Below are 13,957 nucleotides of genomic sequence, written 5' to 3' on the forward strand. Positions count from 1 at the left end.
TTTTTTGAGCAGAGTGAGAAAGATATCAATTTTTACAATGATTTAATTATTTTAATTGTTTTTTTTTTTATTTGCACAACTTTTTAACGAGAAAACTTAATCCAATCATGCTACGCTTGTATCGATTTTCTAGTACCTAACAAATTGTATCAAGTAATTGTCAATTGGTAATTTTTTAATTTTTGATAAATTTGCAAAGAAAATTCATCGAAATATTACGGAAAAACGGTTAAAATGCGATATTTAAGTTTTATTATTTCTTCGTATTCTCGATGATAACTCATCTATCACTATTTATTACTTTTAAATCTAATACAAATACATTACTTAGGTTCACTCAAATTATACGACTATATAGGAAAGCAGAGCAATTTTCTCTCTCTTTTTTATTTATTACTGATATCGGGCAGGCTTAGTTTTTTGAGTTAAGTAGATACACAAATATATATTTTTAGTTATAATTCGCAAAATTTAGATTTGATAAAATTATTGTTATTAGTACTTATTATACATATTGTAATATATTATTATATTGTAAAATTCGCGTGTCGTGCGTAAATTACACACACTCCCACATATTTTTTTTTGATATTGTTGCGGATAATACTCTCGGTCGGGGTTTCAACGTGTAGTCTATCTAAAGTGGACTGATATAATAATTGGATATGACGTCGAGGCGCATACGGGGCGCCGCGTCGCCTGTGAACAGTAGGTCGATGCGGCCCATAAGAGATCAAAAGTATACAATAACGCGGTGCTAGCGAGAGAGTACGATAATATTATACTCTGTGTAGCCGTGCACATACACACACATCTATACACAGTTTACATAGTCGTCGCCCCGTTGGCGGCAGGGCTCAGCAATTTTCACTCTGCATAAATTTGTAATTTATTCATGTTTGTCCAATATCTCTCTTTATCCCATGAATAATGAATATATATTTTGCCGTCGTCAGAAATTAGGTTTATTGTCGACGACGACAATGACGATGAGACGTTAGCATACACACACATACACACACACACACACACACACACACACACACACACACGGTAATTCAATATGTTTATATATTATGTGTGTCACGAAAAAATATAGTGCCTGTTCTCAAAATAAATCAAAAATATTATTGATTGATTACAGATTCGAAGAGCGATCATTATAGTTTGTGTATGTACAGTCTGTTGAATGCGATGTGACAGAACGTTTGAGTACCGTAATACGGTCTTTTTAAATCGTAAGTACAAAATAAATTGTTTATACATTAATATATACTGCTTATAGGCTATGGCCTATGACTTTGCGAACCAATAGTTCTCATTAATGTTATCAATATTATCAGCAATCTCGACGATAAGAGTTCCGGACGGCGGCAGCACAGTTTTTAAACGGTTCACAGAGTCTACGTATTAAAATAATATCAATGAACACGCTGCACAACGTATGGTGTTAGGAGTGACATTTCTTATACATTATGTTTAAAAAATAATCGTTGGTCCATATACAAACAGCGTCGGTGATACTGTATTACTGTGCGGTCGGCCCGTCCTGTATTAGAGTCGTATAGACTGTTTAGAGTGTCCTTCGATGATCCTTGCAATGATATTTTTAATACGTCCTGTGTTCGTACACGCTTTTAATAAGCCTACGTTGCGGTGTTAATAATATTACTATGTCAATACGGGCACGCTATTAGAGATATCCCAACCGTATTTAAAATGCGCAAACCCAAAACAAACAACTCATCGCGTGTATGTATATACGCATTCACATAATAATAATAATTTATGTCTGTGCTTGTTTTTGGTCTCATTCCTCCGTGCGTCAAACCGTTGCCCGCCCACTGTTTCGCTTGGCGATTGTGCAGTGTATCGGCATATCTCACCGCATAACTCGATTTAACCCCGCCGACGGAGGCGCCATGGGTTTTTTCTTTCCTATATACGTGTCACCTTTGTGTGTGTAATTTTAGAATTCGATCGAAGCGAGAAATAATGTTCCGGTTTTATAATGGTGATTTTTTTTTTCGTTTTCCATAAACACTCCCGGTTAGTGAAAAAGCTTCAAAAGTTTCATCGCGATTTTATCGACTGTAAATCTTATCTACAAGCTATAGCAGTAAACTTTGTAGCGTTATAAATAATTAATAAATAAATAAGTAGCATTAACATTTGATGCAATGGTGCGTACAAGGAAAAACTAACGAAAAACTGAAAACAGTTTTTAAGTAACGCGAGCGAGTGATGGAGTTTAAACAAAACCAATATGGATTTTTTTTGAACGACATCGGTTATATTAATGTGATAATTTATTGCACGTATTGCGTTCAAACTCATGACGCAAATGTATCACATCTGCATAAACAGTAGCAGTACAATATATTAATAATTTTCAAGCATTGAATTATTTGAAATTTTAAACTCAACATATATATTATTATAATAAAAATGCAACGCAAAAATTTAAATCTACTTAGCAGTTATATATGCGTCTTGTATATCTACTCAATTCAATTTTCTTGTAGTATTCGTTTTATTTTACCCTGCATATTCGATGATAGAATAACTATACACAGCCATATAGGTACATTCTGTATTATGTACAAAGGTATATGGCAATAGCAATACTATATAGGAATACTACAGTTGTACGCCTTGACTTTTCAAATTTATTATATGTAGTCGCCAGTCGGTATGAAATTATAACCATATCAAATTTTCAGGCTGATAAAGTTTGTACATGCGTTAACCTACGTGTGTTTTACGTATATTCGCATTTCTATAATTATAGAAAGTACGTAAAATAATAATAATGTGTCCTGTATAGGATTAATACAATGCGTGAACTAAGGTTTATTGTTTTCTATTTTTAAAAAAACATTTAATATTTTTCCTCATTATTATTATATATAGAGCAACCCTTCTATGATACACAAAAAGTTTCCCAGGTATGCAGGGGACGAATTAGTCGACGACCCCTAAAATTATATTGATTTCCTTTCCACGCATACAACAAATGCGGCTGCAGTTTATGGCCGTTAAGTCAGTGTCGTAGCCACGCTATACTATACAATACTATTATTATATTCGTTTCTCCGGCAAGCGTCTCGCACCTACCAGATATGCTATGTATATTATATTTTTAGTTTAATACATAATACACGAGAAATTTGTTGAACTTAAAATGCCATTATCTGCGTTGGGCGGAAAGGCCATAAATATTACCCGTAAATCGTAATTTGTGAATAAATAAAATGAATGTGTGGAATCGAAAATTTTAAGAGTTCGTATTTTTGTTGTACAAATGACGATATTTGAAAAAAAAATTTCTGACTGCATTATACGTTTCATTTCAATCATACCTAATTTAAATTAATATACATTTGTGTGTGAACACAGATTTTTAGTTAAAACAGAAATGCCTTCATTTATATAAAACCTTCAAATAGTTCAAATTTATGTTATATAGTTTACACACAACTTATATTTCGTTAATTTCATATGAGGATTTCACATATAAATGTTTAATAATAATGTATTTTTCTATTTTAGTATAATAAAATTAGTATAAATGAATATATATATGGAACTCAGTGGTTATATTATTATATATTTTATTCTAACTTTAAATTTATAATTTGTAGGCATATGTTATGTTCAATATTCATTTTTTACTACAGTGTAAGCTTTTACATTTATTTTTTTTCCTTTAGTATTACATTTTATGCAGTAATTTATAATTTTTATATTTGACGCTAAATATTGTTGTAAACACGATTTTTCAATTAAGTCTATGATACTCGTATTTTATAAAAATAGCATATTACGTAGCTATAGTTTAGTATGTCTGGTATAAAAAAAAAATAGGTTTTTTACAGTAAATTTTAGTTTGGAATGGAATTGATTTTTATTTGAACATTTATATTGTGTGCCCGTAAATTTACTTTTATGTGTTTTTACGTAATAACTGTCAAGTAATACCAAACGTGTGATTTTAAACCATTATATTGGCTAAGGCAATGGAACAACTAAAATTCACAATTCAATCATTAATAACCAATAAGTGTTGTAACTCGCACAAAATAAAATAATATATATTATATATATATATATTTAAATTGGACCAATATAATTTTTTTTGAAATTATTATTTATTTTATAGAAATAAAATTATATATAGGTACGTGTATGAATAAATTAAAGGTATTATTGGTATTTTTTATTAATTTATACATTAACAAATAAAATAAAAGTTTTTATAACAAGAAAAAAGAGTAGTATAAGATTAGCATGTTTTTAGTTGTAATTAAATAAAATAATTCAAAAATAATTTTTACTCCGCCTAGTATTTTTCAAGTTTCAATGTATCATGGTTTTATTCTATGGATATAGTCGACAGCTATTTGAATTTCTTTAATTATTAATGTAACACTAACTTAAAAAAAACAAATGATGTATTTAATCTTATTTTTGTTATTTTCCTATATGTACAAATTTAGTACAATTCAATTATTATTTATTGATTTATAAAAGTACATTAAGTATCCTTTTATATAGTTTTATCAATAATTTAAATATTGATATATGTATTTATTAATTGTTTTCACAAATAGTAATAACAATAAAATTTAAAGTATTTAAAAATATGTGATTTGATAAATCAATTATTTTTATTACAAATTACGATCAAAAACAATATGTATTATATATTTATTATAAAATTATAATGTAGACAAAATTAATTAATATGAAAAAATATTTTGAACAAGATAAATGTAAACTTTTGCTTTTGTGCATATTAAACTTATTTGGACTGTAGTCAATTTAAAAACCGCTTAGCTGTATATTATTATACTAATTGTATTCGGTATAATAAATTATCATGATAAAAATATGACTACTTACAGGTTCTCTATAAAACTGTATTATTACATCAATAATAATATATTATTTATAAAAAGTATAGGTATTCGGCCTTATGGTTTTTGTTTTGTTTTGTACACACATCAATATTGTTATGATTTAATAAATTTAACAAAAAAAAAAAAAAATATTTTTATATAATTTTATTTCTCATATTGTCTGTAGTTTATACCGAATTTCGAGTATTATAGATTTACCGGTGATTATTATCTGCGTCGAGTGACCTCTATAATAGTATCCAATTTGGTGTCAGGCCATCACATAAAGTATTCGATTATTATTACTGACTACTGCGGTACACTTGTCATTAGTTATTATGTTGTTGCACAGCTTAACATATTATATGGGTACGAGACTAGTACAGAATAGCTTCACAGTAATAATATCACGGGCACTGGTCAATACATCCAACAGTGTTTGCTTGTACAGATAAAATATTTGCAGGAATTCGTGCTATATGGTGATACGGCTAAACGGCTAAACGGCTACGTCCTAGGGCGACCTTTTTCGTTGTCGTACATTTTCCGTTCGGCTGAACATTTAACAGAATCGTTCAGGTTCAATATCCAAAGTTGTTTGTAAGTGAAAATACTTTTTTCCGAAATGATCATCGTTGATCCCAATATAGAATGTATATTTAAACACTGAACTTAAACAATTCGAATTTCATTGCATTTTTATTGTTTACTGTATTGCAATATTTTTAGATAATGCACAATAGTACAATGAGATAGTGTTTCTGTTCATAAAGAAAATATTGTTATGTGTTTCGTCCAAACTTAAAAGTTGTTACGTTACATCTCAATTTATCTGTTTTGTAAAGTATAATTGAAACCGTAAAAACCGTCAGAGAAACGTTTATAATTGTCTATATTTTACATGGAGATGTTAAATTAATATTTACATAAGTAGCTACTGTCTGTAAAATTAATAAACCTTAATTTAGAGACGTGCTCATGAAGGTGGGGACATATCCCATTTCGGTTTATTTTAGTCATTTAAAATAATGATAAAGTAATGGTAATATCTATCACTGGGTGATTTCCGCCGAGATGTTATTAATAAATAAATAATAATACATACACAATATATACAAAATCCTCTTTCACTCGATAATTGATACCATATAAAAATTTACTAGCATATACATGTAAATACAAATATATATATAATTTTATAAAAACATAATCTGAGAATAGTCAAAAATGTATAACTCTCTTTCAAAAAAACTGAACACTCAACTGCTTTAGTTTAATTCAAATATTTACATTTTTTATAGAGTACATAAAGTAACACGAAGTGCCTATTTACATTTTATAACATTAAAATAAACAGATAACATTATTGTAGTTTGTGTATTATCTTTGACTTGAGATATTTATTGATATAGTCATTTTGCTATGTTAATTGAGTGATAATGGACATATTGCGAGAAAAAAATTAATGGGTTTAGACTTTTGAGGGAGTTAGTAGTTTTAAACTTAATTGGTTTTTATGTTTTTATTTTTATTTCAATATTTGTTTAAATATTATAAAAATATGTATTTTTTCAAAATAATATTTAAAATTATTAGTGTTGCCTATCATTTCATATTGGGAATAGGTGAGTACTTAATTTTTGTAATTAAAATGACTATAATATGTACTTGCCTTATTTATTTAAATATTTAAGTTTCTATTTATACTTTATTATAGTTGTATATACTTTATTCGTACCGTATATATATCTACTGATGATACATTACAATACCTATCAAACACTATTTGTATCTATGTACTACTTGTACAGCATTAGTTACCAAAACAATTTTAGTTAAATTTCAACTACACAATAAAACATTATTGAACTTAAATAAGTTAGTCATATTATATTATACGTACATATCTAATTGATTGCATTTAAAATAAACTAAAATCCTAAATAAATTTAGATTTTCAAAAATATACTTTATCTTAATGATATATTTGTTTAAATTTTATTTGAAAGAATTTTAAATTTTAAGTATTAAGACTTTAAATAATAATACAGGTTAAACTTGCCTATATACATTCCATAGTCTATATATCATGCATTTCAAAAATTTGTTTCTCAATTCATTTTGAAAAGCACTTAATACTTGAAAAACGAAATAAACACTATAGTAAATTGAGCTTCATTCTGAATCGTTTTTCGAATACGATGATTTATCATTTCTTTCGAATTCATAATAATAATACAATACTGTGCTTTGCCGAGATGTGTAAAATGAAATAAGAGCTTAGTAATATTATAAAATATATTTTATTTTTACAATTTTATCTTTAATTTTTTTGTCTCTGAGTGTTTATAAAAAGTACTATTTATAATATTGTGTTACACAATTACACAACATAAAATTTTATGTGAAATGAACGGTTATTTTTATATTTTCTTCGTTTAAGTTCTAAAATTATTAGCAGATATATTACTTAACTTTATACACACTATACATCCAAAGAAACAAAGAAAGACCAAAGAAACGATGGTTCGATGGAGTAAATAAAAACTTAAGGACGCTGGACAGAAAAGATTAGAGGGAAGCTATTCAGGGTAGGGAAAAGAAAACAAATACACACGGATATAATATGTTAATTGAACAAGTGATGAGGATTTTGATATTATTTTTCAGTTAGTTTTTTATTATTAAATTTGTCCTCAAAGTAAAATATTAGAAATATATATATACAGGAATACGTTATACAATGTATGATAAAAATCATACAAAATCAAAATTAATCACTTATCGTTATATTTTATTATAATGTTTTACAAGTTATTGAATTATTTTAAATAAATTAGAGTTAAATTGTAAATGTTACGTCAATTTCCTTTTAAATCTATTGCGCTTATATATACGTGTTTTGTGTTAAATACTAAATTAAACTTTAAACTTACTATTATTTAGAGGTTTATTTATAATCATTATTGTTGTGAATTTGTGACCGAGAGAATGAGCAAGTAATTTTATCAATGTCACCAGAAATTGTTTAGTGTTTTTGTTTTAGTGTTGTGTGTGAATATCTTGGTCCTATGTTCCTGTAAATTATTACCACCATTACGTTATTGAACTCAGGTGAGGAGTTCGTTTAAGACTTTCTTTTTAAATCAACAACTTAATGGACTAAATCGTGGTTTTGGATATTTGTATTTGAATATTTGTGTTGTAAATTTATTAGTGTACTATTGTGATTTATTATACATCTACTGTCTTTTGATTATTGTTTAGATACCTTAATTCCCAGTTGGGTTAATGTTTGTTTCCCAATTCGAGATGATAAACTGTATCGAGATCGTATGCATCGGCACAAGCGATAACGGCAATCCTCGTCATGCTGTGTTTTAATTTTTTTGTGGAAACTTGTGACTACTGGTCACATGTGCAAGAGATCACTTGTTTTTTATTATTTAAGATTATTATTATGGTTCTCAGCACGGTAGTGTCAATCGTGGGTTGAACCGATCTAGTAGTCCCAGCGTCTAACAATTAAAGCTGACGAGTCTCTATTATTATAATATTCAATTATTATTATTATTTACAATATTATTATAATTTGTAAGAACTTATTTACGTTTCAAATAAATTGAGAGCTGTTCATTATTTTTTGTATTTTATCGGATAATTTTCATTCTTATTATTTATTTGCAACAGGTGCTATTATTATTTATTAAGTGCGTATTACATAAAGTCCACATATTATCACAATAGTGTTAATTATTTAATTTTTAAGGACAACATTTGATTCTTATTATTTTAACCAATTTCATACTTACAACAGGTGTTTATAATTTTATTTTGTCAACTATTATAAATTCTTTACAAAATATTAATATGAAAAAATAATTATAATCATATATTATAGGTAGGTACATAATTGATTATTTAAGCTTGGAATATTAGATCAAAGTCGAAACATTTCGGCTTGATTTATATTTTTTTCATTCATTGTATGATATAATATATTATTTAAATATATATGTATTTACCTTGTACTGTGATACCTCTAAATATCGAACATATTCGGTAGTCAAAATTGTATTCACTATTTATAGTGGATAGAAAGGTAAATAAAAAATATACAATATTAAAATATATCAAAAAATGATAAAACTATGTATATATATTATATATATATAATATTATTTGTATGTATGAATTTACTTATATGTAATATTATTTAAAACAAAACCAGTTTCAAAATGAGACGGCTATTTCCTACAACGGATAAAATAAACTGTAATAATATAATAATGTGTAAAAATGAAAAATATATATAGTAAATTACTATAAAATATATTTAAATAATAATTATGAAAAAAATTATAAAAATCTAGCCATAAAAATGTTCGCTATTTAGAGATGTTTGTTAAGGGAGGTTTCACTGTACTAATAAACATGAAAAATTAATATTATTCATTACCTATAATTTCATAATATCATATAATAATGAATAAGTTATGAATGAAAGCTTATGTTATTAAAAATTTAAAAATTTAAAAATCACAAAATTATAATTAGATTTAAATTTTTCATCAACAAAATAAGTTGTGCAACTTGTAAGCGAAAGAATTAGCTTAAGATTCGTCTAAAAACGATTGAATGTGTTCTATAAATTTTTTATCGAAAAATGATAAACAAATAGGTATTTAATTCTGGTAAGCGATTCCTTTTGCAATTGTAAATAATAAAAAAAAACGATTTATCGAAATTGTTTACTTACATTCTATACTACAAATATCGGTGTCGGCGATTAAAATAAATCAAGTGGTTTGGCACACGTTTAAATCATCAAACTTTAAACAACAAATTTACCACACCATTATCGAATGATGAATTTTTAAAATTTTTTTTAAAACCTAGTAATAATAATATCAACGCTATAGCACACATTACATTACAATAATAATACCGTGCATACAACTACGCCGTCCTACCTATCCAGTCGAAAGCGGCCAACGGACACGCACCTGCAGCATATACAATGTACGCATAATATTACACAGTCTAAACGTAGTTAATATGCAGACATTTTGTTTTCGGGTGTATTTCAACAGTAATATAACATATACGTAGTGTAGTATATGGTATCCATATAAGCTCTCCGGAGCTGTAATATTATTATTATTATTGCTGGTCCCGTGATAGCTATTAACCACGGGGACACATTTTTCATTACCGCCCAATCGCCGCGCCGCCGCAACTGAACATATAAATTACATAATATACTATAATATTGTTTTCTCGGTTAACATTTGCCGTTAACAACAACGCAAAACCTCTGTATTGTGTTATAGTCATCTATCATATTATAATATATATAGCTGCAGCGGCGGTGTCATATAATTACAACAATATACACGTCGTGAGGACGGACGGACACGCGGGTATATGTCCGCAAGTGTCGTTTTTTCACGAGCTGCAGATAAAAACGTCGATTCGTTAGTTTTTTTTCCTTTTACCGTTTTCCTCTCCAAACTGATCGCGTGCGACAAACAATATTATCGCCGCCGTCGTGGGCATGCGATAATATATGTACATTTATAAAAACGTATGTACGATCCATACAATTATCCGGCGCAGGCGATATACGTGTAGTAAATCAAACCGGAAAGGGCAAAAACTCTACGTTTGAGTACAACAATAAAACTTCCGGCGTGTATACCAATAACATTAAACGGTCCGCGCCGCTTGACAAGGGTCGAGTAATCTTCGCTCCGGCCGCGGCGCGGCGTTGGCACGGGCATTGCACGATGGGAATGTATAAGGGTAACGGGTGGGTGGTTTTGGCAGTGGTGGGTGAAGGGGCATAGGAACGTAGTGGCGGGTGGTGGTGGTACAATAGGGAAAAAACAAAAACAAATGGAAGAGAATGATTGAACGCGTTCAAAGGAAGGGTATGGGTAGTATATATTATAGTAGTAGAAGTCGCTGGTAAACGACACACTGCTATAAAGTATAAGCGTTGCGTTCTCGTCGTGCAAATAATAATAATAATTTAGTGATGTTAAATATTATGATATTTTGACTGTGACAATAATGATGTGGAGGCGGGCACGGGTCTTCGTTGCATAATAGCTATAGAGCGGTTGTTCGTTTTTATTATTTTCATTTTCATCGGTTAAATTGAATATTTTATGTTTCATACATTCTTCAGTACAACTGTGCACATTTATATTATTATAAAATATTATAATATATTATAGTCTATTCATCTTACAAATGATTGTGGTTGTAGTAAAATCAAATCAAGGACAGAAATGAAATAAATAAATCTTGTAGTTTTTATTGGATATTATTTCATAGATTTAAAAGATTTGTAATAGCATTATAATTTAAAATGTGTTTGATAATGCATAATTGTATACATTGCAGCAGTTATAAATATTGAAAAACGTGCAAATGTTTATAGTTATCATGTATTATTTTATCACAAGACAATAATAAATTCATTATATAGTCTACTTGAGTTAAAACTAAAGTAATAGTTGTATTCTATATTATGACTCCACTAGAAGAAAATTCTGTATGGTATAATAATCAAAAATATGTTTAAATAATTTCCTCATTTCAAAATATTATCACAATTCTACAAAACATAATTTGTTACTTGTTAATTAAAAATTAAGATTTAACAGTTACTATTTATTGAAACAATAATTTTAGCGATAGAAATCTCTTATTATTAGCTGTTTATAATCGTATTATGTAATAATACATTTTAATTCAAATGTACTTATTTGATTATAATTTAATATGATAATCAAAAATAAAGAATTGTATAAAGTAAGGATTATGAATGAACTTTAAATAACAAACAAAAATTAATTAGAACTGATTTAATAAAATATTATAATTATAAAGTGTTTACGTTATATAAAAGTAATATTATATTGTATTCATAACAGTCTGTAATGAACCAACTGACAACTTGTTTCAATAACTTTAATATCTATAATAATTAATAAGTAATCACATTCAATTTAAAAGAGTTTTAATAAGCAATATTAACAAATTGTTGAGAAAAGAAAAGCGTTAACAATTAAAATATACTTAAGTGTTATTTTACAAATTTAAAAAGTATTTTATAAATAATTGTATGCTAATTCCTATGGTAGTAGTTGTTGCGTAATTTCCAAAACTATGTTCAAAATAATTGTAAAAGCCAGGAACTAACATTGGTCATTTTCATCACCGTTTAAAAAATATACACAAGATAAATCAATATTTGTATATTTTTTAGGAGGTGAAAGGCATTTATCTGTCTTTTCCTGTATAGATTATCGTTAAAATGCCTTGAGACGTTGATGTTTTAATGTTAATAAGTTAATTTGGGAATTGTTATAAAAACCTAGAATATAGCTATTTGCTAGTACTTTAAATAATAAATAAATACTTGAAAAAGGTTCAGGATTACAATAATTTAATTTATTATCCCGTATTATTTTATTTGAATGATCAATATTTATGAATGCGTAATCTGAAGGTTTATTCTTCTGAAGATAATATAAAATTTAAAAAAATTGAGTATTTGTTATATTATATTGTATTTTTATTTTTTATAATGATGGAGATTTTACACACATTGTTGGTATTAATAAATACAAAGATAATAACATTGTTTTGTGTTTTGAAAATCTTTTATTGAGTAATAAAATCATCGTTTTATTATTCATATTAAATCAGTTTTTTGATGGATATTCTTAGAATTTTCTTATTTTCTTCGACGTTAGTGGTTATAAATAATATTTCTGATTTATTAAATATTTTTAGAAAATGTACATCATTTTTTTCACATTTCTATCACTTCACTTAAAACCATTTTAATACATTTTACTTATTCAATTAAATCATATTTTATTAACTGTAATATTTTACATAGTATAAAAATAGTAGAAAAAAGTCTTGTTAGTTTTAATACTTATACTTGAATTACACTTTTTTTGTATACATATTTGTTATAATGGCTTCAACCATAGTGGTTTTTTAGCCTCTTTTTTAACTCTAACTTAATAAATAAAAATAAACAATTATATAAATTGTATTATTAAATATATATTCACAACATGTATTGAATATTTACTATATTTTACTTAGATTTATCACATGGAAGGATGTACAGATAATTACAGTGTTCCTTCATTGATGATTTGAATTTTAGTGATTGTAAGTAGCTTAAAAATTTGTGGATTTCAAGGTATTACGACTGTTATGTTTGTAGTATTGATCATTATAACATCGTGCTTAATTATTAGTATTAAATTATGTAGATCACATAATTGTGCTAGTTTTACATGTTTTTATGTAGGTAATTATAAAATTGTAAACATTTTGAGTTTGTCTCTACATATATAATTGTTGTAGTTCATCTAATATTGAAACAACAGGTTTACGTTATATTTCTGATTATCTTAGTATGTATTTTTTTTTGTGTGGTTCAACCTATCTAGTTTCACACTTGAAAGTTAATTTAGCTTGAGAAAGAAATATTTAATTTAATTTTTCAATAACCTAGTTCACTTAGCAGAAATTTTAATAACATTTTTTACAAATTAATTATTGTTTCTATATAAACACAAATATTATTAACTATTAAGTATACGTCATATAGTATTTGACGAATAAGCAAACGCCATATTTTTTGAATAAATATGTGCTACTGTAAACATAAAGTGTAGCGGAATGTAAGAACTTCTCAGACTGTAACTATACACGCCCTTTGAAATTACTAATTATTAATTAGGTACCACTTTAGCCACTACGACATCATATTATAACCATTATAACATTGGCCAAGTAAATATTCATATTAATTATACCGAATGCTTATTAAAGTTGGTAGTAGGCACCTTTTTAAAATTACCATGACTAAATTTTGAACTACTCGTATGTTAGAATATACTGGTACAAATTATAATATATATTTTTTTAAATACATATTTATTAATTGAATTTTAAATAATTATTCAAAAAATATGAACCTTAGCTAATTAGCACGCCCAATGTATCGTCGGTGTGTC

General features: G+C 27.1%; 1 protein-coding gene across 3 annotated transcripts in view; it reads left to right on the forward strand.

Moving 5' to 3' along the window:
- Positions 1–13,957, forward strand: part of LOC112596987 — a 174,647-nt gene that overhangs the window by 33,812 nt on the left and 126,878 nt on the right. For 2 of the 3 annotated variants that reach the window (XM_025342878.1, XM_025342879.1), the window contains exon 2: positions 1,145–1,238. The gene's annotated coding sequence lies outside the window, so the exon portion shown is untranslated. Of the gene's footprint in view, positions 1–1,144; positions 1,239–13,061; positions 13,104–13,957 lie in introns of those variants that run through there. The other variant, XM_025342880.1, reaches the window with a different exon arrangement.

This window comes from Melanaphis sacchari, unplaced genomic scaffold (assembly GCF_002803265.2).
Source record: "Melanaphis sacchari strain LSU unplaced genomic scaffold, SCAv2.0 Contig36_pilon_pilon, whole genome shotgun sequence".
NCBI classification, from domain to species: Eukaryota; Metazoa; Arthropoda; class Insecta; order Hemiptera; family Aphididae; genus Melanaphis; species Melanaphis sacchari.